Source organism: Amblyomma mixtum, chromosome 1, assembly GCF_055824585.1.
Source record: "Amblyomma mixtum isolate Tamu chromosome 1, ASM5582458v1, whole genome shotgun sequence".
Taxonomy (NCBI): Eukaryota; Metazoa; Arthropoda; class Arachnida; order Ixodida; family Ixodidae; genus Amblyomma; species Amblyomma mixtum.
The window spans coordinates 154,137,971-154,165,680 of NC_143012.1; the positions used below are offsets into that span (position 1 = coordinate 154,137,971).

The 27,710-nt window shown below is 48.4% G+C and overlaps 7 non-coding genes and 7 pseudogenes across 7 annotated transcripts; all 14 read right to left on the reverse strand.

Moving 5' to 3' along the window:
* Positions 1 to 1,314: 1,314 nt before the first annotated feature.
* On the reverse strand, positions 1,315 to 1,433 carry LOC149368868 (5S ribosomal RNA). The gene has a single exon (XR_016287212.1). It is a non-coding gene; the product is annotated as a 5S ribosomal RNA (ribosomal RNA).
* Positions 1,434 to 1,979: 546 nt separating this feature from the next.
* Positions 1,980 to 2,098, reverse strand: LOC149368869 (5S ribosomal RNA). The gene has a single exon (XR_016287213.1). It is a non-coding gene; the product is annotated as a 5S ribosomal RNA (ribosomal RNA).
* Positions 2,099 to 2,643: 545 nt separating this feature from the next.
* On the reverse strand, positions 2,644 to 2,762 carry LOC149368870 (5S ribosomal RNA; annotated as a pseudogene).
* Positions 2,763 to 6,204: 3,442 nt separating this feature from the next.
* Positions 6,205 to 6,323, reverse strand: LOC149368871 (5S ribosomal RNA; annotated as a pseudogene).
* A 5,438-nt stretch (positions 6,324 to 11,761) lies between these two features.
* On the reverse strand, positions 11,762 to 11,880 carry LOC149368872 (5S ribosomal RNA; annotated as a pseudogene).
* A 3,440-nt stretch (positions 11,881 to 15,320) lies between these two features.
* LOC149368873 (5S ribosomal RNA) lies at positions 15,321 to 15,439 on the reverse strand. The gene has a single exon (XR_016287214.1). It is a non-coding gene; the product is annotated as a 5S ribosomal RNA (ribosomal RNA).
* Positions 15,440 to 15,987: 548 nt separating this feature from the next.
* Positions 15,988 to 16,106, reverse strand: LOC149368874 (5S ribosomal RNA). Its single transcript, XR_016287215.1, has one exon. It is a non-coding gene; the product is annotated as a 5S ribosomal RNA (ribosomal RNA).
* Positions 16,107 to 16,651: 545 nt separating this feature from the next.
* On the reverse strand, positions 16,652 to 16,770 carry LOC149368875 (5S ribosomal RNA; annotated as a pseudogene).
* A 3,446-nt stretch (positions 16,771 to 20,216) lies between these two features.
* Positions 20,217 to 20,335, reverse strand: LOC149368876 (5S ribosomal RNA). Its single transcript, XR_016287216.1, has one exon. It is a non-coding gene; the product is annotated as a 5S ribosomal RNA (ribosomal RNA).
* A 548-nt stretch (positions 20,336 to 20,883) lies between these two features.
* LOC149368877 (5S ribosomal RNA) lies at positions 20,884 to 21,002 on the reverse strand. Its single transcript, XR_016287217.1, has one exon. It is a non-coding gene; the product is annotated as a 5S ribosomal RNA (ribosomal RNA).
* Positions 21,003 to 21,550: 548 nt separating this feature from the next.
* LOC149368878 (5S ribosomal RNA) lies at positions 21,551 to 21,669 on the reverse strand (annotated as a pseudogene).
* A 3,438-nt stretch (positions 21,670 to 25,107) lies between these two features.
* LOC149368879 (5S ribosomal RNA) lies at positions 25,108 to 25,226 on the reverse strand. The gene has a single exon (XR_016287218.1). It is a non-coding gene; the product is annotated as a 5S ribosomal RNA (ribosomal RNA).
* A 547-nt stretch (positions 25,227 to 25,773) lies between these two features.
* LOC149368880 (5S ribosomal RNA) lies at positions 25,774 to 25,892 on the reverse strand (annotated as a pseudogene).
* A 1,682-nt stretch (positions 25,893 to 27,574) lies between these two features.
* LOC149368881 (5S ribosomal RNA) lies at positions 27,575 to 27,693 on the reverse strand (annotated as a pseudogene).
* Between the last annotated feature and the right edge of the window lie 17 nt (positions 27,694 to 27,710).

Below are 27,710 nucleotides of genomic sequence, written 5' to 3' on the forward strand. Positions count from 1 at the left end.
AAGCTCATCAATAGCGCATTCCAATTCCGCTGTTGATAAGTCGGCAGACAGGATGTCAGTGTCTTCACTGGCCAGTCGGGGTAATAGACTTAAAAATTCATCCTGAAAGGCCTGTACATCTGCCGATTTGGAAGCGAACAAATCACGGTAATGCTCACTGAAAGCCTCCCTTATCGCCTTGGGATTGTCTGTCAGAATGCCTTTGTTTTCAATTTCTACGATATCTTTTCTTCTAGCGTATCTTTTTTCTGTCGTCAAATTTCGCCTACTGGGCATATCATCTGCCAGCAAGCGATCTGCTCGTGCACGAATTGCAGCTCCCTGAAACAATGTCGCATCGATAACCTCAAGCTTTGCTTTAACTTCGCTGATAAGGTCACTGTATAGTCCCGGAGCTCTATTTTCCTCTGTAATTAATTCTTTCAACATCTGTTTTAGGTTCTTCTGTTTCGCTTTCTCAGCGTGCTTGATTCCTACGGACCTTTCAATAGCCCTCATTTTGACATCAATTTTGAATTCCTCCCACTTTTCTGCCCAACTTTTTCCATAATTCAACCGAACTTCTTCTAACACGTTCTTTGTTTCTAAAACAAACGAATCGTCCTTTAGTAACTTTGCATTCAGTTTCCACAAGTCCCAGCTGAATTTCGCTTGAGGTGTCACATTCCTGCCAATGGTGAATATGACACAACAGTGATCGCTAAACGTAACCGGTTCGACGATGTAGTTATCGCAAATTGCCGCCAGGTCAAGGTATGGCCGATGGCGAGAGACAGTGCTTTCCGAGTCTTTATGTACTGTGTTTGGCCCTCGAGGATGCAAAACTGCGCATGGATACTTCCCTCGCTCGTGGCAACAGCCGCCAAGCGTGCAGTTACCTGCCCTGCGCTTTTCTCAGCCGTTCTGGCGAACCTAAACCACTGCGGCATGCACGGAAAGAGCAGCGGGAGCGAGCCTGTGTTGTTTACACATGGACCGGCAGTGGGTGCGGTGCATGGTGCGGTGGGCGCATATTGTGCGCTTCTGCGCAGTGTTATGCGCACACTGGGCCTCCCAGCTATCTTGGGGCTTTGCTAGAGTTTAATCTGCAGTGTACCCGCCGCGGCAGACGTCAGAATGACAGCCGAGACGCCACGGGTTCGCTTCGAGTTTTGCCACAGTTTCGCGTCCGCACGTACTACACGTTGGACACGTTGCCGATGAGATTGTATTATCGATAACAAAATAACGTCACCTCCTATAGTTGCCTGAGACACTGCGCAACTATGACAGAAAAAAAAAAAACGTGAAGGGCGAATAAAAATGCAAAAGAAATGCCATCAGCACTCGGTGTTCCCAGGTGGTCTCCCTCCCAAGTACTGACCGAGCCCAATGCTGCTTAGCTTCGGTGATCGGACGAGAACCGGCGTATTCAACATGGTATGGCCGATGGCGAGAGACAGTGCTTTCCGAGTCTTTATGTACTGTGTTTGGCCCTCGAGGATGCAAAACTGCGCATGGATACTTCCCTCGCTCGTGGCAACAGCCGCCAAGCGTGCAGTTACCTGCCCTGCGCTTTTCTCAGCCGTTCTGGCGAACCTAAACCACTGCGGCATGCACGGAAAGAGCAGCGGGAGCGAGCCTGTGTTGTTTACACATGGACCGGCAGTGGGTGCGGTGCATGGTGCGGTGGGCGCATATTGTGCGCTTCTGCGCAGTGTTATGCGCACACTGGGCCTCCCAGCTATCTTGGGGCTTTGCTAGAGTTTAATCTGCAGTGTACCCGCCGCGGCAGACGTCAGAATGACAGCCGAGACGCCACGGGTTCGCTTCGAGTTTTGCCACAGTTTCGCGTCCGCACGTACTACACGTTGGACACGTTGCCGATGAGATTGTATTATCGATAACAAAATAACGTCACCTCCTATAGTTGCCTGAGACACTGCGCAACTATGACAGAAAAAAAAAAACGTGAAGGGCGAATAAAAATGCAAAAGAAATGCCATCAGCACTCGGTGTTCCCAGGTGGTCTCCCTCCCAAGTACTGACCGAGCCCAATGCTGCTTAGCTTCGGTGATCGGACGAGAACCGGCGTATTCAACATGGTATGGCCGATGGCGAGAGACAGTGCTTTCCGAGTCTTTATGTACTGTGTTTGGCCCTCGAGGATGCAAAACTGCGCATGGATACTTCCCTCGCTCGTGGCAACAGCCGCCAAGCGTGCAGTTACCTGCCCTGCGCTTTTCTCAGCCGTTCTGGCGAACCTAAACCACTGCGGCATGCACGGAAAGAGCAGCGGGAGCGAGCCTGTGTTGTTTACACATGGACCGGCAGTGGGTGCGGTGCATGGTGCGGTGGGCGCATATTGTGCGCTTCTGCGCAGTGTTATGCGCACACTGGGCCTCCCAGCTATCTTGGGGCTTTGCTAGAGTTTAATCTGCAGTGTACCCGCCGCGGCAGACGTCAGAATGACAGCCGAGACGCCACGGGTTCGCTTCGAGTTTTGCCACAGTTTCGCGTCCGCACGTACTACACGTTGGACACGTTGCCGATGAGATTGTATTATCGATAACAAAATAACGTCACCTCCTATAGTTGCCTGAGACACTGCGCAACTATGACAGAAAAAAAAAACGTGAAGGGCGAATAAAAATGCAAAAGAAATGCCATCAGCACTCGGTGTTCCCAGGTGGTCTCCCTCCCAAGTACTGACCGAGCCCAATGCTGCTTAGCTTCGGTGATCGGACGAGAACCGGCGTATTCAACATGGTATGGCCAATTTTTTTTTTTTTTTTCTCTTTATTGCCTGTTTTGACAGATTACAACAGATCATAAACAGATGTTCTGCGCTGCACACTCAAACAACAAGAACGGACATGTGTTTCACTCGCGTGAGAAAATCAAAACTGTCTCAGGGAACACAACTCTCCCATCAACTCGATAACTTCATCTCCAAAACATAGCTCCTTGTACACTTCACGTAGCTTAAATATGTTTTCTTTGAAGTAATCGCGGACAGAACGCGCATCTTCATCACAGTGTCGTACAGCCATCCTGCTTCGCCAAATACTGTGCAGGCCAAGCAGGAAAATTACATCATATTTATAAAGATCCGGCTCTATGTCCAGGAATCGTATCCCATACGGCGTTAGGGGTAAGTCTTTCTTTATTGTACGCTGGAGCACGTCCCAAAAGAGCAGCGCATCCCAGCAATCAATAAAAACGTGTTCTATTGACTCTGGTTTGCGACACAACAAGCAGTCAGCACCCCATGGTAGAAACAATCCCTTTTCCTCCATCCATGTTTTAACCAGCAACGTCCCAGTGTGTAACTTGAAGAAGAACGTCTTCACACCCGCTGGCACCAACATTTTTCGTACTCTTTTTAAAACATTTCCTGCTTGGCCTCCACTATACATAGATCGATAGATTGGCTCCGGGAAGACAGAGTCGAGCAAATCTTTTAACAATTTCTTACGCGTGACATTAGAAAAATATTCCAAACTGAAGCGCGCATTCAGAAACCGGAAAGCAAAGACCACTTCTTTCAAAAACCTACTTGCACTGTATCTCATCCCGTCCACACTGGAAATAACATAGTTTGGCAAAGCCGAAGAAAGCCTCACTTGAATAAATGTCCGCAGGAAAGGGTCGCGTTGATCTCGAAGAAACAGAAATCTTGACACCACCTGCCTCAGGTACAAGTGTGGCAAGGAAAGACCCCCTTTTCTCAAACGCAGAAATAAATTATCACGTTTAGTCCTCTCCCATGAGGACTGCCAAACAAAAACTGCGAAGAGACGATGAAACTTTTGAATGCTAAGTCGAGAGCATGAAAGGACCTGCAACAAATAGCACACTTTTGAAACCAGATATACATTGCATATGTTTGCGCGCGTGAATACAGACAGTTCCTTCCCCGACCATTTCTGTGCACGCGTGGAGAGTTCTTGAATTTTCTCCTTTCAAAAGTCATCGTTATCTCGATACTTGTCAAGAGGTACACCTAGGTATTTGGAAGGAACATGTGACCATTTTACACTTGCATGAAACAAAGGCGCTGATGCCCAATTCCCATGCCAAAGGCCCGCACACTTGTCCAGGTTAACAACGCTATTGGTTACAACACAAAATCTACGAACAACCGACATCGCATGTTCTATGCTGCTGTGGTCACTACAGAAAACTGCCACATCATCGGCATAAGCCAATACTTTAATTTCACATGCTTCCAGTTCGAAACCACGAATACAGCTGTTATTTATTACATTTCGGCAAAGTGGCTCCAGGTACAGAGCGAAAAGTAGCGGTGACATTGGGCAGCCTTGCCGCACGGATGCTCTAACGGCAATTCTGTCTGTGAGCTCTCGGTTAACAACCAGATTCGTGGTACAGTTGCTATAGGCCATTTTAACCCCTTTTAAAATAACTTCTCCAACACAGACATGTTCAAGGATTTTAAAAAGAATGTCATGACATACACGGTCAAATGCCTTCTCTAAATCAATTTGCAACATTGCGACTCGCCTAAAGTCAGCGTCACAGCATTCCAGTATACTCCGAGTGACATGAACATTCGTGAAGATGGTCCGCCCTTGAATTCCACATGTCTGGTGGGGGCCAACCAAGATGTCCATAACTGATTGTAAACGTTTGGCTAATACTTTCATAAAAATTTTATAATCAACATTAGTAAGCGTTATCGGCCGATAACCTGTAACTTGCTTAAGCTGAGCAGGATTGTCAGTTTTCGGTATAAGCACTGTATGTGCACGAGAAAACGACGGTGGTAAAATACCAGTTCTATATGACTCTTCATAAACGCGTTGCAAAATGAGAGCAGTTTCACGTTTGAACGCCTTATCAAATTCTGCTGTTATCCCGTCAGTACCTGGCGATTTCCCCAAGTGAAGCTCATCAATAGCGCATTCCAATTCCGCTGTTGATAAGTCGGCAGACAGGATGTCAGTGTCTTCACTGGCCAGTCGGGGTAATAGACTTAAAAATTCATCCTGAAAGGCCTGTACATCTGCCGATTTGGAAGCGAACAAATCACGGTAATGCTCACTGAAAGCCTCCCTTATCGCCTTGGGATTGTCTGTCAGAATGCCTTTGTTTTCAATTTCTACGATATCTTTTCTTCTAGCGTATCTTTTTTCTGTCGTCAAATTTCGCCTACTGGGCATATCATCTGCCAGCAAGCGATCTGCTCGTGCACGAATTGCAGCTCCCTGAAACAATGTCGCATCGATAACCTCAAGCTTTGCTTTAACTTCGCTGATAAGGTCACTGTATAGTCCCGGAGCTCTATTTTCCTCTGTAATTAATTCTTTCAACATCTGTTTTAGGTTCTTCTGTTTCGCTTTCTCAGCGTGCTTGATTCCTACGGACCTTTCAATAGCCCTCATTTTGACATCAATTTTGAATTCCTCCCACTTTTCTGCCCAACTTTTTCCATAATTCAACCGAACTTCTTCTAACACGTTCTTTGTTTCTAAAACAAACGAATCGTCCTTTAGTAACTTTGCATTCAGTTTCCACAAGTCCCAGCTGAATTTCGCTTGAGGTGTCACATTCCTGCCAATGGTGAATATGACACAACAGTGATCGCTAAACGTAACCGGTTCGACGATGTAGTTATCGCAAATTGCCGCCAGGTCAAGGTATGGCCGATGGCGAGAGACAGTGCTTTCCGAGTCTTTATGTACTGTGTTTGGCCCTCGAGGATGCAAAACTGCGCATGGATACTTCCCTCGCTCGTGGCAACAGCCGCCAAGCGTGCAGTTACCTGCCCTGCGCTTTTCTCAGCCGTTCTGGCGAACCTAAACCACTGCGGCATGCACGGAAAGAGCAGCGGGAGCGAGCCTGTGTTGTTTACACATGGACCGGCAGTGGGTGCGGTGCATGGTGCGGTGGGCGCATATTGTGCGCTTCTGCGCAGTGTTATGCGCACACTGGGCCTCCCAGCTATCTTGGGGCTTTGCTAGAGTTTAATCTGCAGTGTACCCGCCGCGGCAGACGTCAGAATGACAGCCGAGACGCCACGGGTTCGCTTCGAGTTTTGCCACAGTTTCGCGTCCGCACGTACTACACGTTGGACACGTTGCCGATGAGATTGTATTATCGATAACAAAATAACGTCACCTCCTATAGTTGCCTGAGACACTGCGCAACTATGACAGAAAAAAAAAAAAACGTGAAGGGCGAATAAAAATGCAAAAGAAATGCCATCAGCACTCGGTGTTCCCAGGTGGTCTCCCTCCCAAGTACTGACCGAGCCCAATGCTGCTTAGCTTCGGTGATCGGACGAGAACCGGCGTATTCAACATGGTATGGCCGATTTTTTTTTTTTTTTTTTTTCTTTATTGCCTGGCTTTTGCACAGAAAATTAAACAAGACAAACAATCAACAAAACACTACATACGCTATGTACATACGATTCGTGCTCAGCCAGTATGAACCTGGCTTCGTCCACTTAAAATTCAGGCAGAGTACAGAGCGGCTCTAGTCTTGAGAGCCACTCCGGAGGCTCCGCAGCGGCTTTCTGAATGGCCAGAAACATGTCCATACATTCACGGAAGTAGATTCTGGCAGGTCTTGCGTCTCTGTCGCAATGACAGCCTGCCATTCGAGAGCGCCATATACAGTGGAGGCCTGTAAGCATTATTAAGTCAAAAGGCACCCCATCCTCATTTTCAACACATAAGTACCGGATGCCGTACGGGTCAAGTGGAAATTCTTTCTTTAGCGTTCGCTGCAATACATCCCAAAAATAAACCCCTTCCCAACAGTGTAAAAATACATGGTCTATTGTTTCAGGCTTCCTGCAAATCAAACAATGGGATCCCCAGGGTAAAAATAATTCCTTTCCCTCTAAAAATTTTTTAACCGGTAAGGTTCCGGTGTGCAGCTTAAAAAAGAAGGTTTTTGTGCCTGGGGGCACCTGCATTTTTTTCACCCTCTTTAAGACATCTCTGCCTGGGCCTCCACTGTACAAGGCCCTGTACAAGGGCACCGGGAAAACTACATCACACAAAGCACGGTACAGTTTCTGTCGTTTCACAGTGGACAGAAAGTCTTTTGAAAACCGCGCGGAAAGAAACCTTACACTGGCAACGATTTCCCAGTAAAAACCAGTGACCCTACTATACACCTCAGCAGTTCCGACTATGTACTCTGGAAGTAGATGCCGCAGCCTAACTTGGCATACGGTACGCAAAAACGGGTCTCTTGTGTCCCGAAAAAACAAAAAAAGATTGACCAGCTGTCTCAAAAACAAATGGCCCAGTCCCAGCCCGCCGTCTTGTACCCGTCGGAACAGGTTGGTCCGGCTGCAGCGCTCCCATTCAGACGACCAGATGAAGACGGCGAAAATTCTGTGTAGCTTTTGAATACTTAACCGTGCACAGTGCAACACCTGCATTACGTACCAGAGCCTGCTGATAAAGAACAAGTTGCAAACAGTGGCTCTGGCGAAAATCGACAAGGTCGTTCCTTTCCACTTATCCGCTCTCTCCCGTATCTCCTTGACCTGTCCTGTCCAATACTTTGCACTGTCACGGTAGGCATCCAGCGGAACGCCCAAGTATTTAACTGGTGTCGTCGTCCAAGGCACGCTGGCAAACCGTTCAGGCGTAAATGCCCACCGACCATGCCAAAGCCCGAGGCACTTCGACCAGTTAACCCCGCTGCCTGTAGCTTGGCTGAAATCGCGTACACATTGAACAGCCTCGCTTATGCCTCTCTTGTCAACAGCAAACACAGCAATGTCATCAGCGTACGCCAAGAGCTTTACTTCAGCTGCTTGTAATCTGAATCCGGTAATACTCATGTTTTTCAGTATCTTTAAACAAAGGGTCTCCACATAAATACAAAATAAAAGGGGGCTGAGGGGACAGCCCTGGCGCACCGAACGCTGCACGCTAATGGGGGCCCCCAGACTCTTATTAACGATCAATCTCGTCGTGCAGTTCCGGTACGCCAGGGCCACACCCTCGCGAATAACAGAACCAACGTTAACATGTCCTAATACTGCAAACAAAAGTTCATGGGCAACGCAGTCAAAAGCCTTTTCTAAATCGATCTGGAGAATAGCCACCTGTCCATTAGTGTCATCACATGTTTCTAAGACACTGCGCGCAACGTGAATATTTGTAAAAATAGACCGCCCTGTAATGCCGCAGGTCTGATGCGGACCAACTAATAAATGAATCACGGTCTGCAGCCTTCGTGCCAGAACCTTCATGTAAATTTTGTACTCGACGTTAGTGAGTGCTATGGGTCGGTATGCTGTTACCAGTCGTAACCTGTCTATGTCGTCCGTTTACGGAATCAGCACAGTATGGGACGAGCCATAGGACGGAGGCAGTGCTTTTACTTTATAGGCTTCATTAAAGATTACCTGCAAGACCGGGGAAATTACGTTTTTAAATGCTTTGTAGAATGCCGCGCTGAACCCGTCCGGTCCAGGCGATTTACCTGGGTTTAAACTGTCTATTGCTTGCTCAACTTCTCCTTGACTGATCTCCTGCTCTAATCTGTGTTTAGTTTCGTCGTCCAGACGCGGCATCTCGGCTAGAAACGCCTCCTTAAATGTGATAGCATCTACCGGTTGCGCTGCGAAGAGCGCCTGGTAATGCTCGAAAAAGGCTGCTTTGATGTGGTCGATGTCCGTGTTTGAAACACCTCCCCATTCTATTTCATGAATGTGATTTCTTTCGGCGTGGGCTTTTTCCAAACCAAGCGCACGTTTCGTTGGCGCTTCCCCTGCTGCCACGTCTTCTGCCCTTGCCCTCACCAGCGCTCCCCGATAACGTTCTTCTTCGATAAGCTCTAGCTTTTGTTTGGTTTTTCTTATGTCCTCTATCCATTTACCAGGCGCTCGGCATTCCTGTTTTATCATCTTCTGAAGCAGTGCCTTTAGCTCCATTTCCTGTTTTTTTTCCTCATGACGTATACAGGTGGCTCTTTCTATGGCTTTTAGTTTTAAAGTTTCTTTGGTGAGCTCCCACTGCTGCCAAATCCTCATGTTGCTACTTGGTTCTATTTTTGCTATTTCTTCAATTACAGCTCGGTTATAAAATTCGTCCTGAAGTAGCTTGTCGTTTAACTTCCACATTTCCCACGAAAAACCATTCCCCTTCTTAATGATTCCTATGCAGTACTGAACCAAACAGTGGTCAGAAAATGAAACCGGCAGAACTACATAACTATTGCATTTAGATACTGTATCCGCGGATGCATAAATGCGGTCGAGCCTTGCGTGACTAGAGCCCTCGAATCGTGTGTACCTTACCGCACGCGCTCCTTCAACACACTCTGCCACATCCTCGAGGTTGCAGTTCACAATCATTCGCAACAACACTTCAGTGCTTTTATCCCTGAAACCTCGGACGCTTGTCTTGTCGCGCGCACTAAGGACGCAGTTGTAATCGCCCATAACAATCAGCTGTCTGTCCGTGCGAAGCCGTTCTTCGACGCTTTCAAAAAACGCGGCTCGGCCATCAACAACATTAGGTGCATACAGACAAAGAATGCGCCAGTCGATGTTACAGAGTGAAAAATCGATGGACACGTATCGACCCGACAGGCACGAATGATGACCGTGTACTTCTATCCCGGGCAACTTCTTAACAAAAAGAATACAGCCAGCCGATGTGCCTAATGCATGGCTAACGACGGCAAAATACCTAGACGTGAAACGTCGCACCATGCTCCCGGTCTCCTCCTCCCCGTCGACTTTGGTCTCCTGCACTGCCAGTATATCAATATCTTGCTCCGTTATAAGTCGGTACAGCTGGCTTTGTTTTCTTTTACCTGCCAGGCCTCTGACATTTAGGGTGGCGACTTTAAACGGAGTTGCAGAAGCCATTTTAACTTAGGAAGAAGAGACCGAAAGCATGGTGCTTACCTCCCGCGTCCAGCATGTCGCTAGACGATGCCGTCCCCGCCGGTGTCGTCCGGCGCGAGCACGTGCTCCTGGTCAGGCGGCGCCTTGTCGCCGCCACGCTTGTCAGCCGGAACCTTTGGGCGCGGTCGCAGACTGGGCCGTCGTGCTTGCGGCGTCTTTGCCGGCGGTTCCTCCACGCTGGGCTCGGCTGCCTTCTCCCCGACGGCCTTGGTCTCGGCGTGCGTACGCTTTGCAGGGGTGGTCACGCCGGTGTTCATGCGGGCATCGGCCTTGTCGTCGCGGTTCTCGCTGGCCGCCTTCGTTACCGCTTCCACGTGCTCTGGGAGGCTCGGGTTATCTTTGGGCGTCTCCAGAGGCGTCAAAAGTTGGTCACAGATGGGCGACCCGCTCTCCTTTGCGCCAGCCGCGTCGGTGTTGCTGGTCGAACCAGTAGGCTCAACCGCCTCCGTTTTGCCCGTGTCGTCGATGCCGCTCGCTGCTTCCTCCGCTTCGACGACGTCCATAAGCTCTGCGGAGTCACTCGCCGCTACACGCCCGGTAGCCGACGCGTAGGTGCGCACGCAGTCAGGCTCGGAGTGACCGTAGCGTCGGCACTTCGAGCACCTGGGCACCTTGCAATCACGGCGCACGTGCCCTGCGCCGCCGCAGCGCAAACACTGCATCGGCCGCCCGGGCACCACCACGAGAGCCAACTCGCCCGCAACTCGAACCTGGTGGGGCAGGTCGTCCACCTTAATGCCTGGCTTCATCTTTAGGAGCACGGTCCTCGTGGTGGACCCCTTCTCTTTCATGCCAGCGACGCGCCAACGCTCCCGGGTGACCTCGGTCACGTTTCCGAACGCCGCGAATGCAGTCCGGATGTCCTCGTCGGCGACGCCGTGAAGCATCCAATGGAGGCGCAGCTTCACCTGGTGGTCTTCTGGGTCGAAGACGATGCAGCGTCGTCCCTTAACCTCGAGCTCCTTCATCGCGGCCAGTTTCTTTGCGGCGTCAGCGCTGCTGAAGGTCACCGCCCACACATGGTTTATCTGGTACGCCCCCAACGCCACGACGTCGGGGAGCGCACCAACGTTGGCGAGGGCGTCTCTGAAGTCTTCGACCCTGTAGGGCCTCACACGCACGTCCCCGTGCAAAAAAACCGTGTTTAAAACAACACGTCCGGTGGGCAGGGTAGGCAGCACGATCTCGTAATCCTTATCTGCGTCGCTGGCAAACCTGTTTCCGCGGCCGGCAACGGCCGCTATCGCCGCTCCGTGGGAGCCCATGATTCTGCGTCCGTCACGCTCGGTGGCTGGAAGTAGAATGACATGGTATGGCCGATGGCGAGAGACAGTGCTTTCCGAGTCTTTATGTACTGTGTTTGGCCCTCGAGGATGCAAAACTGCGCATGGATACTTCCCTCGCTCGTGGCAACAGCCGCCAAGCGTGCAGTTACCTGCCCTGCGCTTTTCTCAGCCGTTCTGGCGAACCTAAACCACTGCGGCATGCACGGAAAGAGCAGCGGGAGCGAGCCTGTGTTGTTTACACATGGACCGGCAGTGGGTGCGGTGCATGGTGCGGTGGGCGCATATTGTGCGCTTCTGCGCAGTGTTATGCGCACACTGGGCCTCCCAGCTATCTTGGGGCTTTGCTAGAGTTTAATCTGCAGTGTACCCGCCGCGGCAGACGTCAGAATGACAGCCGAGACGCCACGGGTTCGCTTCGAGTTTTGCCACAGTTTCGCGTCCGCACGTACTACACGTTGGACACGTTGCCGATGAGATTGTATTATCGATAACAAAATAACGTCACCTCCTATAGTTGCCTGAGACACTGCGCAACTATGACAGAAAAAAAAAAAAACGTGAAGGGCGAATAAAAATGCAAAAGAAATGCCATCAGCACTCGGTGTTCCCAGGTGGTCTCCCTCCCAAGTACTGACCGAGCCCAATGCTGCTTAGCTTCGGTGATCGGACGAGAACCGGCGTATTCAACATGGTATGGCCGATTTTTTTTTTTTTTTCTCTTTATTGCCTGTTTTGACAGATTACAACAGATCATAAACAGATGTTCTGCGCTGCACACTCAAACAACAAGAACGGACATGTGTTTCACTCGCGTGAGAAAATCAAAACTGTCTCAGGGAACACAATTCTCCCATCAACTCGATAACTTCATCTCCAAAACATAGCTCCTTGTACACTTCACGTAGCTTAAATATGTTTTCTTTGAAGTAATCGCGGACAGAACGCGCATCTTCATCACAGTGTCGTACAGCCATCCTGCTTCGCCAAATACTGTGCAGGCCAAGCAGGAAAATTACATCATATTTATAAAGATCCGGCTCTATGTCCAGGAATCGTATCCCATACGGCGTTAGGGGTAAGTCTTTCTTTATTGTACGCTGGAGCACGTCCCAAAAGAGCAGCGCATCCCAGCAATCAATAAAAACGTGTTCTATTGACTCTGGTTTGCGACACAACAAGCAGTCAGCACCCCATGGTAGAAACAATCCCTTTTCCTCCATCCATGTTTTAACCAGCAACGTCCCAGTGTGTAACTTGAAGAAGAACGTCTTCACACCCGCTGGCACCAACATTTTTCGTACTCTTTTTAAAACATTTCCTGCTTGGCCTCCACTATACATAGATCGATAGATTGGCTCCGGGAAGACAGAGTCGAGCAAATCTTTTAACAATTTCTTACGCGTGACATTAGAAAGATATTCGAAACTGAAGCGCGCATTCAGAAACCGGAAAGCAAAGACCACTTCTTTCAAAAACCTACTTGCACTGTATCTCATCCCGTCCACACTGGAAATAACATCGTTTGGCAAAGCCGAAGAAAGCCTCACTTGAATAAATGTCCGCAGGAAAGGGTCGCGTTGATCTCGAAGAAACAGAAATCTTGACACCACCTGCCTCAGGTACAAGTGTGGCAAGGAAAGACCCCCTTTTCTCAAACGCAGAAATAAATTATCACGTTTAGTCCTCTCCCATGAGGACTGCCAAACAAAAACTGCGAAGAGACGATGAAACTTTTGAATGCTAAGTCGAGAGCATGAAAGGACCTGCAACAAATAGCACACTTTTGAAACCAGATATACATTGCATATGTTTGCGCGCGTGAATACAGACAGTTCCTTCCCCGACCATTTCTGTGCACGCGTGGAGAGTTCTTGAATTTTCTCCTTCCAAAAGTCATCGTTATCTCGATACTTGTCAAGAGGTACACCTAGGTATTTGGAAGGAACATGTGACCATTTTACACTTGCATGAAACAAAGGCGCTGATGCCCAATTCCCATGCCAAAGGCCCGCACACTTGTCCAGGTTAACAACGCTATTGGTTACAACACAAAATCTACGAACAACCGACATCGCATGTTCTATGCTGCTGTGGTCACTACAGAAAACTGCCACATCATCGGCATAAGCCAATACTTTAATTTCACATGCTTCCAGTTCGAAACCACGAATACAGCTGTTATTTATTACATTTCGGCAAAGTGGCTCCAGGTACAGAGCGAAAAGTAGCGGTGACATTGGGCAGCCTTGCCGCACGGATGCTCTAACGGCAATTCTGTCTGTGAGCTCTCGGTTAACAACCAGATTCGTGGTACAGTTGCTATAGGCCATTTTAACCCCTTTTAAAATAACTTCTCCAACACAGACATGTTCAAGGATTTTAAAAAGAATGTCATGACATACACGGTCAAATGCCTTCTCTAAATCAATTTGCAACATTGCGACTCGCCTAAAGTCAGCGTCACAGCATTCCAGTATACTCCGAGTGACATGAACATTCGTGAAGATGGTCCGCCCTTGAATTCCACATGTCTGGTGGGGGCCAACCAAGATGTCCATAACTGATTGTAAACGTTTGGCTAATACTTTCATAAAAATTTTATAATCAACATTAGTAAGCGTTATCGGCCGATAACCTGTAACTTGCTTAAGCTGAGCAGGATTGTCAGTTTTCGGTATAAGCACTGTATGTGCACGAGAAAACGACGGTGGTAAAATACCAGTTCTATATGACTCTTCATAAACGCGTTGCAAAATGAGAGCAGTTTCACGTTTGAACGCCTTATCAAATTCTGCTGTTATCCCGTCAGTACCTGGCGATTTCCCCAAGTGAAGCTCATCAATAGCGCATTCCAATTCCGCTGTTGATAAGTCGGCAGACAGGATGTCAGTGTCTTCACTGGCCAGTCGGGGTAATAGACTTAAAAATTCATCCTGAAAGGCCTGTACATCTGCCGATTTGGAAGCGAACAAATCACGGTAATGCTCACTGAAAGCCTCCCTTATCGCCTTGGGATTGTCTGTCAGAATGCCTTTGTTTTCAATTTCTACGATATCTTTTCTTCTAGCGTATCTTTTTTCTGTCGTCAAATTTCGCCTACTGGGCATATCATCTGCCAGCAAGCGATCTGCTCGTGCACGAATTGCAGCTCCCTGAAACAATGTCGCATCGATAACCTCAAGCTTTGCTTTAACTTCGCTGATAAGGTCACTGTATAGTCCCGGAGCTCTATTTTCCTCTGTAATTAATTCTTTCAACATCTGTTTTAGGTTCTTCTGTTTCGCTTTCTCAGCGTGCTTGATTCCTACGGACCTTTCAATAGCCCTCATTTTGACATCAATTTTGAATTCCTCCCACTTTTCTGCCCAACTTTTTCCATAATTCAACCGAACTTCTTCTAACACGTTCTTTGTTTCTAAAACAAACGAATCGTCCTTTAGTAACTTTGCATTCAGTTTCCACAAGTCCCAGCTGAATTTCGCTTGAGGTGTCACATTCCTGCCAATGGTGAATATGACACAACAGTGATCGCTAAACGTAACCGGTTCGACGATGTAGTTATCGCAAATTGCCGCCAGGTCAAGGTATGGCCGATGGCGAGAGACAGTGCTTTCCGAGTCTTTATGTACTGTGTTTGGCCCTCGAGGATGCAAAACTGCGCATGGATACTTCCCTCGCTCGTGGCAACAGCCGCCAAGCGTGCAGTTACCTGCCCTGCGCTTTTCTCAGCCGTTCTGGCGAACCTAAACCACTGCGGCATGCACGGAAAGAGCAGCGGGAGCGAGCCTGTGTTGTTTACACATGGACCGGCAGTGGGTGCGGTGCATGGTGCGGTGGGCGCATATTGTGCGCTTCTGCGCAGTGTTATGCGCACACTGGGCCTCCCAGCTATCTTGGGGCTTTGCTAGAGTTTAATCTGCAGTGTACCCGCCGCGGCAGACGTCAGAATGACAGCCGAGACGCCACGGGTTCGCTTCGAGTTTTGCCACAGTTTCGCGTCCGCACGTACTACACGTTGGACACGTTGCCGATGAGATTGTATTATCGATAACAAAATAACGTCACCTCCTATAGTTGCCTGAGACACTGCGCAACTATGACAGAAAAAAAAAAAACGTGAAGGGCGAATAAAAATGCAAAAGAAATGCCATCAGCACTCGGTGTTCCCAGGTGGTCTCCCTCCCAAGTACTGACCGAGCCCAATGCTGCTTAGCTTCGGTGATCGGACGAGAACCGGCGTATTCAACATGGTATGGCCGATGGCGAGAGACAGTGCTTTCCGAGTCTTTATGTACTGTGTTTGGCCCTCGAGGATGCAAAACTGCGCATGGATACTTCCCTCGCTCGTGGCAACAGCCGCCAAGCGTGCAGTTACCTGCCCTGCGCTTTTCTCAGCCGTTCTGGCGAACCTAAACCACTGCGGCATGCACGGAAAGAGCAGCGGGAGCGAGCCTGTGTTGTTTACACATGGACCGGCAGTGGGTGCGGTGCATGGTGCGGTGGGCGCATATTGTGCGCTTCTGCGCAGTGTTATGCGCACACTGGGCCTCCCAGCTATCTTGGGGCTTTGCTAGAGTTTAATCTGCAGTGTACCCGCCGCGGCAGACGTCAGAATGACAGCCGAGACGCCACGGGTTCGCTTCGAGTTTTGCCACAGTTTCGCGTCCGCACGTACTACACGTTGGACACGTTGCCGATGAGATTGTATTATCGATAACAAAATAACGTCACCTCCTATAGTTGCCTGAGACACTGCGCAACTATGACAGAAAAAAAAAAAAACGTGAAGGGCGAATAAAAATGCAAAAGAAATGCCATCAGCACTCGGTGTTCCCAGGTGGTCTCCCTCCCAAGTACTGACCGAGCCCAATGCTGCTTAGCTTCGGTGATCGGACGAGAACCGGCGTATTCAACATGGTATGGCCGATGGCGAGAGACAGTGCTTTCCGAGTCTTTATGTACTGTGTTTGGCCCTCGAGGATGCAAAACTGCGCATGGATACTTCCCTCGCTCGTGGCAACAGCCGCCAAGCGTGCAGTTACCTGCCCTGCGCTTTTCTCAGCCGTTCTGGCGAACCTAAACCACTGCGGCATGCACGGAAAGAGCAGCGGGAGCGAGCCTGTGTTGTTTACACATGGACCGGCAGTGGGTGCGGTGCATGGTGCGGTGGGCGCATATTGTGCGCTTCTGCGCAGTGTTATGCGCACACTGGGCCTCCCAGCTATCTTGGGGCTTTGCTAGAGTTTAATCTGCAGTGTACCCGCCGCGGCAGACGTCAGAATGACAGCCGAGACGCCACGGGTTCGCTTCGAGTTTTGCCACAGTTTCGCGTCCGCACGTACTACACGTTGGACACGTTGCCGATGAGATTGTATTATCGATAACAAAATAACGTCACCTCCTATAGTTGCCTGAGACACTGCGCAACTATGACAGAAAAAAAAAACGTGAAGGGCGAATAAAAATGCAAAAGAAATGCCATCAGCACTCGGTGTTCCCAGGTGGTCTCCCTCCCAAGTACTGACCGAGCCCAATGCTGCTTAGCTTCGGTGATCGGACGAGAACCGGCGTATTCAACATGGTATGGCCGATTTTTTTTTTTTTTTCTCTTTATTGCCTGTTTTGACAGATTACAACAGATCATAAACAGATGTTCTGCGCTGCACACTCAAACAACAAGAACGGACATGTGTTTCACTCGCGTGAGAAAATCAAAACTGTCTCAGGGAACACAACTCTCCCATCAACTCGATAACTTCATCTCCAAAACATAGCTCCTTGTACACTTCACGTAGCTTAAATATGTTTTCTTTGAAGTAATCGCGGACAGAACGCGCATCTTCATCACAGTGTCGTACAGCCATCCTGCTTCGCCAAATACTGTGCAGGCCAAGCAGGAAAATTACATCATATTTATAAAGATCCGGCTCTATGTCCAGGAATCGTATCCCATACGGCGTTAGGGGTAAGTCTTTCTTTATTGTACGCTGGAGCACGTCCCAAAAGAGCAGCGCATCCCAGCAATCAATAAAAACGTGTTCTATTGACTCTGGTTTGCGACACAACAAGCAGTCAGCACCCCATGGTAGAAACAATCCCTTTTCCTCCATCCATGTTTTAACCAGCAACGTACGTCCCAGTGTGTAACTTGAAGAAGAACGTCTTCACACCCGCTGGCACCAACATTTTTCGTACTCTTTTTAAAACATTTCCTGCTTGGCCTCCACTATACATAGATCGATAGATTGGCTCCGGGAAGACAGAGTCGAGCAAATCTTTTAACAATTTCTTACGCGTGACATTAGAAAGATATTCCAAACTGAAGCGCGCATTCAGAAACCGGAAAGCAAAGACCACTTCTTTCAAAAACCTACTTGCACTGTATCTCATCCCGTCCACACTGGAAATAACATAGTTTGGCAAAGCCGAAGAAAGCCTCACTTGAATAAATGTCCGCAGGAAAGGGTCGCGTTGATCTCGAAGAAACAGAAATCTTGACACCACCTGCCTCAGGTACAAGTGTGGCAAGGAAAGACCCCCTTTTCTCAAACGCAGAAATAAATTATCACGTTTAGTCCTCTCCCATGAGGACTGCCAAACAAAAACTGCGAAGAGACGATGAAACTTTTGAATGCTAAGTCGAGAGCATGAAAGGACCTGCAACAAATAGCACACTTTTGAAACCAGATATACATTGCATATGTTTGCGCGCGTGAATACAGACAGTTCCTTCCCCGACCATTTCTGTGCACGCGTGGAGAGTTCTTTAATTTTCTCCTTCCAAAAGTCATCGTTATCTCGATACTTGTCAAGAGGTACACCTAGGTATTTGGAAGGAACATGTGACCATTTTACACTTGCATGAAACAAAGGCGCTGATGCCCAATTCCCATGCCAAAGGCCCGCACACTTGTCCAGGTTAACAACGCTATTGGTTACAACACAAAATCTACGAACAACCGACATCGCATGTTCTATGCTGCTGTGGTCACTACAGAAAACTGCCACATCATCGGCATAAGCCAATACTTTAATTTCACATGCTTCCAGTTCGAAACCACGAATACAGCTGTTATTTATTACATTTCGGCAAAGTGGCTCCAGGTACAGAGCGAAAAGTAGCGGTGACATTGGGCAGCCTTGCCGCACGGATGCTCTAACGGCAATTCTGTCTGTGAGCTCTCGGTTAACAACCAGATTCGTGGTACAGTTGCTATAGGCCATTTTAACCCCTTTTAAAATAACTTCTCCAACACAGACATGTTCAAGGATTTTAAAAAGAATGTCATGACATACACGGTCAAATGCCTTCTCTAAATCAATTTGCAACATTGCGACTCGCCTAAAGTCAGCGTCACAGCATTCCAGTATACTCCGAGTGACATGAACATTCGTGAAGATGGTCCGCCCTTGAATTCCACATGTCTGGTGGGGGCCAACCAAGATGTCCATAACTGATTGTAAACGTTTGGCTAATACTTTCATAAAAATTTTATAATCAACATTAGTAAGCGTTATCGGCCGATAACCTGTAACTTGCTTAAGCTGAGCAGGATTGTCAGTTTTCGGTATAAGCACTGTATGTGCACGAGAAAACGACGGTGGTAAAATACCAGTTCTATATGACTCTTCATAAACGCGTTGCAAAATGAGAGCAGTTTCACGTTTGAACGCCTTATCAAATTCTGCTGTTATCCCGTCAGTACCTGGCGATTTCCCCAAGTGAAGCTCATCAATAGCGCATTCCAATTCCGCTGTTGATAAGTCGGCAGACAGGATGTCAGTGTCTTCACTGGCCAGTCGGGGTAATAGACTTAAAAATTCATCCTGAAAGGCCTGTACATCTGCCGATTTGGAAGCGAACAAATCACGGTAATGCTCACTGAAAGCCTCCCTTATCGCCTTGGGATTGTCTGTCAGAATGCCTTTGTTTTCAATTTCTACGATATCTTTTCTTCTAGCGTATCTTTTTTCTGTCGTCAAATTTCGCCTACTGGGCATATCATCTGCCAGCAAGCGATCTGCTCGTGCACGAATTGCAGCTCCCTGAAACAATGTCGCATCGATAACCTCAAGCTTTGCTTTAACTTCGCTGATAAGGTCACTGTATAGTCCCGGAGCTCTATTTTCCTCTGTAATTAATTCTTTCAACATCTGTTTTAGGTTCTTCTGTTTCGCTTTCTCAGCGTGCTTGATTCCTACGGACCTTTCAATAGCCCTCATTTTGACATCAATTTTGAATTCCTCCCACTTTTCTGCCCAACTTTTTCCATAATTCAACCGAACTTCTTCTAACACGTTCTTTGTTTCTAAAACAAACGAATCGTCCTTTAGTAACTTTGCATTCAGTTTCCACAAGTCCCAGCTGAATTTCGCTTGAGGTGTCACATTCCTGCCAATGGTGAATATGACACAACAGTGATCGCTAAACGTAACCGGTTCGACGATGTAGTTATCGCAAATTGCCGCCAGGTCAAGGTATGGCCGATGGCGAGAGACAGTGCTTTCCGAGTCTTTATGTACTGTGTTTGGCCCTCGAGGATGCAAAACTGCGCATGGATACTTCCCTCGCTCGTGGCAACAGCCGCCAAGCGTGCAGTTACCTGCCCTGCGCTTTTCTCAGCCGTTCTGGCGAACCTAAACCACTGCGGCATGCACGGAAAGAGCAGCGGGAGCGAGCCTGTGTTGTTTACACATGGACCGGCAGTGGGTGCGGTGCATGGTGCGGTGGGCGCATATTGTGCGCTTCTGCGCAGTGTTATGCGCACACTGGGCCTCCCAGCTATCTTGGGGCTTTGCTAGAGTTTAATCTGCAGTGTACCCGCCGCGGCAGACGTCAGAATGACAGCCGAGACGCCACGGGTTCGCTTCGAGTTTTGCCACAGTTTCGCGTCCGCACGTACTACACGTTGGACACGTTGCCGATGAGATTGTATTATCGATAACAAAATAACGTCACCTCCTATAGTTGCCTGAGACACTGCGCAACTATGACAGAAAAAAAAAAAAAACGTGAAGGGCGAATAAAAATGCAAAAGAAATGCCATCAGCACTCGGTGTTCCCAGGTGGTCTCCCTCCCAAGTACTGACCGAGCCCAATGCTGCTTAGCTTCGGTGATCGGACGAGAACCGGCGTATTCAACATGGTATGGCCGATGGCGAGAGACAGTGCTTTCCGAGTCTTTATGTACTGTGTTTGGCCCTCGAGGATGCAAAACTGCGCATGGATACTTCCCTCGCTCGTGGCAACAGCCGCCAAGCGTGCAGTTACCTGCCCTGCGCTTTTCTCAGCCGTTCTGGCGAACCTAAACCACAGCGGCATGCACGGAAAGAGCAGCGGGAGCGAGCCTGTGTTGTTTACACATGGACCGGCAGTGGGTGCGGTGCATGGTGCGGTGGGCGCATATTGTGCGCTTCTGCGCAGTGTTATGCGCACACTGGGCCTCCCAGCTATCTTGGGGCTTTGCTAGAGTTTAATCTGCAGTGTACCCGCCGCGGCAGACGTCAGAATGACAGCCGAGACGCCACGGGTTCGCTTCGAGTTTTGCCACAGTTTCGCGTCCGCACGTACTACACGTTGGACACGTTGCCGATGAGATTGTATTATCGATAACAAAATAACGTCACCTCCTATAGTTGCCTGAGACACTGCGCAACTATGACAGAAAAAAAAAAAAACGTGAAGGGCGAATAAAAATGCAAAAGAAATGCCATCAGCACTCGGTGTTCCCAGGTGGTCTCCCTCCCAAGTACTGACCGAGCCCAATGCTGCTTAGCTTCGGTGATCGGACGAGAACCGGCGTATTCAACATGGTATGGCCGATGGCGAGAGACAGTGCTTTCCGAGTCTTTATGTACTGTGTTTGGCCCTCGAGGATGCAAAACTGCGCATGGATACTTCCCTCGCTCGTGGCAACAGCCGCCAAGCGTGCAGTTACCTGCCCTGCGCTTTTCTCAGCCGTTCTGGCGAACCTAAACCACTGCGGCATGCACGGAAAGAGCAGCGGGAGCGAGCCTGTGTTGTTTACACATGGACCGGCAGTGGGTGCGGTGCATGGTGCGGTGGGCGCATATTGTGCGCTTCTGCGCAGTGTTATGCGCACACTGGGCCTCCCAGCTATCTTGGGGCTTTGCTAGAGTTTAATCTGCAATGTACCCGCCGCGGCAGACGTCAGAATGACAGCCGAGACGCCACGGGTTCGCTTCGAGTTTTGCCACAGTTTCGCGTCCGCACGTACTACACGTTGGACACGTTGCCGATGAGATTGTATTATCGATAACAAAATAACGTCACCTCCTATAGTTGCCTGAGACACTGCGCAACTATGACAGAAAAAAAAAAAAACGTGAAGGGCGAATAAAAATGCAAAAGAAATGCCATCAGCACTCGGTGTTCCCAGGTGGTCTCCCTCCCAAGTACTGACCGAGCCCAATGCTGCTTAGCTTCGGTGATCGGACGAGAACCGGCGTATTCAACATGGTATGGCCGATTTTTTTTTTTTTTCTCTTTATTGCCTGTTTTGACAGATTACAACAGATCATAAACAGATGTTCTGCGCTACACACTCAAACAACAAGAACGGACATGTGTTTCACTCGCGTGAGAAAATCAAAACTGTCTCAGGGAACACAACTCTCCCATCAACTCGATAACTTCATCTCCAAAACATAGCTCCTTGTACACTTCACGTAGCTTAAATATGTTTTCTTTGAAGTAATCGCGGACAGAACGCGCATCTTCATCACAGTGTCGTACAGCCATCCTGCTTCGCCAAATACTGTGCAGGCCAAGCAGGAAAATTACATCATATTTATAAAGATCCGGCTCTATGTCCAGGAATCGTATCCCATACGGCGTTAGGGGTAAGTCTTTCTTTATTGTACGCTGGAGCACGTCCCAAAAGAGCAGCGCATCCCAGCAATCAATAAAAACGTGTTCTATTGACTCTGGTTTGCGACACAACAAGCAGTCAGCACCCCATGGTAGAAACAATCCCTTTTCCTCCATCCATGTTTTAACCAGCAACGTCCCAGTGTGTAACTTGAAGAAGAACGTCTTCACACCCGCTGGCACCAACATTTTTCGTACTCTTTTTAAAACATTTCCTGCTTGGCCTCCACTATACATAGATCGATAGATTGGCTCCGGGAAGACAGAGTCGAGCAAATCTTTTAACAATTTCTTACGCGTGACATTAGAAAGATATTCCAAACTGAAGCGCGCATTCAGAAACCGGAAAGCAAAGACCACTTCTTTCAAAAACCTACTTGCACTGTATCTCATCCCGTCCACACTGGAAATAACATAGTTTGGCAAAGCCGAAGAAAGCCTCACTTGAATAAATGTCCGCAGGAAAGGGTCGCGTTGATCTCGAAGAAACAGAAATCTTGACACCACCTGCCTCAGGTACAAGTGTGGCAAGGAAAGACCCCCTTTTCTCAAACGCAGAAATAAATTATCACGTTTAGTCCTCTCCCATGAGGACTGCCAAACAAAAACTGCGAAGAGACGATGAAACTTTTGAATGCTAAGTCGAGAGCATGAAAGGACCTGCAACAAATAGCACACTTTTGAAACCAGATATACATTGCATATGTTTGCGCGCGTGAATACAGACAGTTCCTTCCCCGACCATTTCTGTGCACGCGTGGAGAGTTCTTGAATTTTCTCCTTCCAAAAGTCATCGTTATCTCGATACTTGTCAAGAGGTACACCTAGGTATTTGGAAGGAACATGTGACCATTTTACACTTGCATGAAACAAAGGCGCTGATGCCCAATTCCCATGCCAAAGGCCCGCACACTTGTCCAGGTTAACAACGCTATTGGTTACAACACAAAATCTACGAACAACCGACATCGCATGTTCTATGCTGCTGTGGTCACTACAGAAAACTGCCACATCATCGGCATAAGCCAATACTTTAATTTCACATGCTTCCAGTTCGAAACCACGAATACAGCTGTTATTTATTACATTTCGGCAAAGTGGCTCCAGGTACAGAGCGAAAAGTAGCGGTGACATTGGGCAGCCTTGCCGCACGGATGCTCTAACGGCAATTCTGTCTGTGAGCTCTCGGTTAACAACCAGATTCGTGGTACAGTTGCTATAGGCCATTTTAACCCCTTTTAAAATAACTTCTACAACACAGACATGTTCAAGGATTTTAAAAAGAATGTCATGACATACACGGTCAAATGCCTTCTCTAAATCAATTTGCAACATTGCGACTCGCCTAAAGTCAGCGTCACAGCATTCCAGTATACTCCGAGTGACATGAACATTCGTGAAGATGGTCCGCCCTTGAATTCCACATGTCTGGTGGGGGCCAACCAAGATGTCCATAACTGATTGTAAACGTTTGGCTAATACTTTCATAAAAATTTTATAATCAACATTAGTAAGCGTTATCGGCCGATAACCTGTAACTTGCTTAAGCTGAGCAGGATTGTCAGTTTTCGGTATAAGCACTGTATGTGCACGAGAAAACGACGGTGGTAAAATACCAGTTCTATATGACTCTTCATAAACGCGTTGCAAAATGAGAGCAGTTTCACGTTTGAACGCCTTATAAAATTCTGCTGTTATCCCGTCAGTACCTGGCGATTTCCCCAAGTGAAGCTCATCAATAGCGCATTCCAATTCCGCTGTTGATAAGTCGGCAGACAGGATGTCAGTGTCTTCACTGGCCAGTCGGGGTAATAGACTTAAAAATTCATCCTGAAAGGCCTGTACATCTGCCGATTTGGAAGCGAACAAATCACGGTAATGCTCACTGAAAGCCTCCCTTATCGCCTTGGGATTGTCTGTCAGAATGCCTTTGTTTTCAATTTCTACGATATCTTTTCTTCTAGCGTATCTTTTTTCTGTCGTCAAATTTCGCCTACTGGGCATATCATCTGCCAGCAAGCGATCTGCTCGTGCACGAATTGCAGCTCCCTGAAACAATGTCGCATCGATAACCTCAAGCTTTGCTTTAACTTCGCTGATAAGGTCACTGTATAGTCCCGGAGCTCTATTTTCCTCTGTAATTAATTCTTTCAACATCTGTTTTAGGTTCTTCTGTTTCGCTTTCTCAGCGTGCTTGATTCCTACGGACCTTTCAATAGCCCTCATTTTGACATCAATTTTGAATTCCTCCCACTTTTCTGCCCAACTTTTTCCATAATTCAACCGAACTTCTTCTAACACGTTCTTTGTTTCTAAAACAAACGAATCGTCCTTTAGTAACTTTGCATTCAGTTTCCACAAGTCCCAGCTGAATTTCGCTTGAGGTGTCACATTCCTGCCAATGGTGAATATGACACAACAGTGATCGCTAAACGTAACCGGTTCGACGATGTAGTTATCGCAAATTGCCGCCAGGTCAAGGTATGGCCGATGGCGAGAGACAGTGCTTTCCGAGTCTTTATGTACTGTGTTTGGCCCTCGAGGATGCAAAACTGCGCATGGATACTTCCCTCGCTCGTGGCAACAGCCGCCAAGCGTGCAGTTACCTGCCCTGCGCTTTTCTCAGCCGTTCTGGCGAACCTAAACCACTGCGGCATGCACGGAAAGAGCAGCGGGAGCGAGCCTGTGTTGTTTACACATGGACCGGCAGTGGGTGCGGTGCATGGTGCGGTGGGCGCATATTGTGCGCTTCTGCGCAGTGTTATGCGCACACTGGGCCTCCCAGCTATCTTGGGGCTTTGCTAGAGTTTAATCTGCAGTGTACCCGCCGCGGCAGACGTCAGAATGACAGCCGAGACGCCACGGGTTCGCTTCGAGTTTTGCCACAGTTTCGCGTCCGCACGTACTACACGTTGGACACGTTGCCGATGAGATTGTATTATCGATAACAAAATAACGTCACCTCCTATAGTTGCCTGAGACACTGCGCAACTATGACAGAAAAAAAAAAACGTGAAGGGCGAATAAAAATGCAAAAGAAATGCCATCAGCACTCGGTGTTCCCAGGTGGTCTCCCTCCCAAGTACTGACCGAGCCCAATGCTGCTTAGCTTCGGTGATCGGACGAGAACCGGCGTATTCAACATGGTATGGCCGATGGCGAGAGACAGTGCTTTCCGAGTCTTTATGTACTGTGTTTGGCCCTCGAGGATGCAAAACTGCGCATGGATACTTCCCTCGCTCGTGGCAACAGCCGCCAAGCGTGCAGTTACCTGCCCTGCGCTTTTCTCAGCCGTTCTGGCGAACCTAAACCACTGCGGCATGCACGGAAAGAGCAGCGGGAGCGAGCCTGTGTTGTTTACACATGGACCGGCAGTGGGTGCGGTGCATGGTGCGGTGGGCGCATATTGTGCGCTTCTGCGCAGTGTTATGCGCACACTGGGCCTCCCAGCTATCTTGGGGCTTTGCTAGAGTTTAATCTGCAGTGTACCCGCCGCGGCAGACGTCAGAATGACAGCCGAGACGCCACGGGTTCGCTTCGAGTTTTGCCACAGTTTCGCGTCCGCACGTACTACACGTTGGACACGTTGCCGATGAGATTGTATTATCGATAACAAAATAACGTCACCTCCTATAGTTGCCTGAGACACTGCGCAACTATGACAGAAAAAAAAAAAACGTGAAGGGCGAATAAAAATGCAAAAGAAATGCCATCAGCACTCGGTGTTCCCAGGTGGTCTCCCTCCCAAGTACTGACCGAGCCCAATGCTGCTTAGCTTCGGTGATCGGACGAGAACCGGCGTATTCAACATGGTATGGCCGATTTTTTTTTTTTTTCTTTATTGCCTGGCTTTCACACAGAAAATTGCACAAAACAAACTATCAACAAAAGACAAAAAACGCTATGTACACACCATACATGGTCAGCCAGCATGAGTCTGGCTTCGTCAATTTAAAATTCACTCAAAGTACAGAGTGGCTCTAGCCTTGAGAGCCACTCCGGAGGCTCCGCGGCGGCTTTCTGAATGGCGAGAAACATGTCCATGCTTTCGCGGAAATAAATTCTAGCAGGTCTTGCGTCTCTGTCACAATGGTAGCCAGCCATTCTGGAGCGCCATATACAGTGGAGGCCTGTAAGCATTATTAAGTCAAAAGGCACCCCATCCTCATTTTCAACACATAAGTACCGGATGCCATACGGGTCTAGTGGAAATTCTTTCTTTAAGGTTCGCTGCAAAACATCCCAAAAATAAACCCCTTCCCAACAGTGCAAAAATACATGGTCTATTGTTTCCGGCTTTCTGCAAATTAAACAGTTGGATCCCCAAGGTAAAAATAATTCCTTTCCTTCTAAAAATTTTTTAACCGGTAAGGTTCCGGTGTGCAGCTTAAAAAAGAAGGTTTTTGTTCCTGATGGCACCTGCATGTTTTTAACTCTCTTTAAAACATCTTTGCCTTGGCTTCCACTGTACAAGGCCCTGTACAAGGGCACGGGGAAAACAACATCGCACAAAGCATGGTAGAGTTTCTTTCTTTTCACAGTCGACAGAAAGTCGTTTGAAAACCGCGCGGAAAGAAACCTTACACTGGCAACGATTTCCCGGTAAAAACCGGTGACCCTACTGTAAACTTCAGCAGTTCCGACTATGTACTCTGGAAGCAGATGCCGCAGCCTAACTTGGCATACGGTACGCAAAAACGGGGCTCTTGTGTCCCGAAGAAACAAAAAACGATTGACCAGCTGTCTCAAAAACAAATGGCCCAGTCCCAGCCCGCCGTCTTGAACCCGTCGGAACAGGTTGGTTCGGCTGCAGCGCTCCCATTCAGACGACCAGACAAAGACGGCGAAAATTCTGTGCAGCTTTTGAATGCTTAACCGTGAACAGTGCAACACCTGCATGACGTACCAGAGCCTGCTGATAAAGAACAAGTTGCAAACAGACATGGTATGGCCGATGGCGAGAGACAGTGCTTTCCGAGTCTTTATGTACTGTGTTTGGCCCTCGAGGATGCAAAACTGCGCATGGATACTTCCCTCGCTCGTGGCAACAGCCGCCAAGCGTGCAGTTACCTGCCCTGCGCTTTTCTCAGCCGTTCTGGCGAACCTAAACCACTGCGGCATGCACGGAAAGAGCAGCGGGAGCGAGCCTGTGTTGTTTACACATGGACCGGCAGTGGGTGCGGTGCATGGTGCGGTGGGCGCATATTGTGCGCTTCTGCGCAGTGTTATGCGCACACTGGGCCTCCCAGCTATCTTGGGGCTTTGCTAGAGTTTAATCTGCAATGTACCCGCCGCGGCAGACGTCAGAATGACAGCCGAGACGCCACGGGTTCGCTTCGAGTTTTGCCACAGTTTCGCGTCCGCACGTACTACACGTTGGACACGTTGCCGATGAGATTGTATTATCGATAACAAAATAACGTCACCTCCTATAGTTGCCTGAGACACTGCGCAACTATGACAGAAAAAAAAAAAAAACGTGAAGGGCGAATAAAAATGCAAAAGAAATGCCATCAGCACTCGGTGTTCCCAGGTGGTCTCCCTCCCAAGTACTGACCGAGCCCAATGCTGCTTAGCTTCGGTGATCGGACGAGAACCGGCGTATTCAACATGGTATGGCCGATTTTTTTTTTTTTTCTCTTTA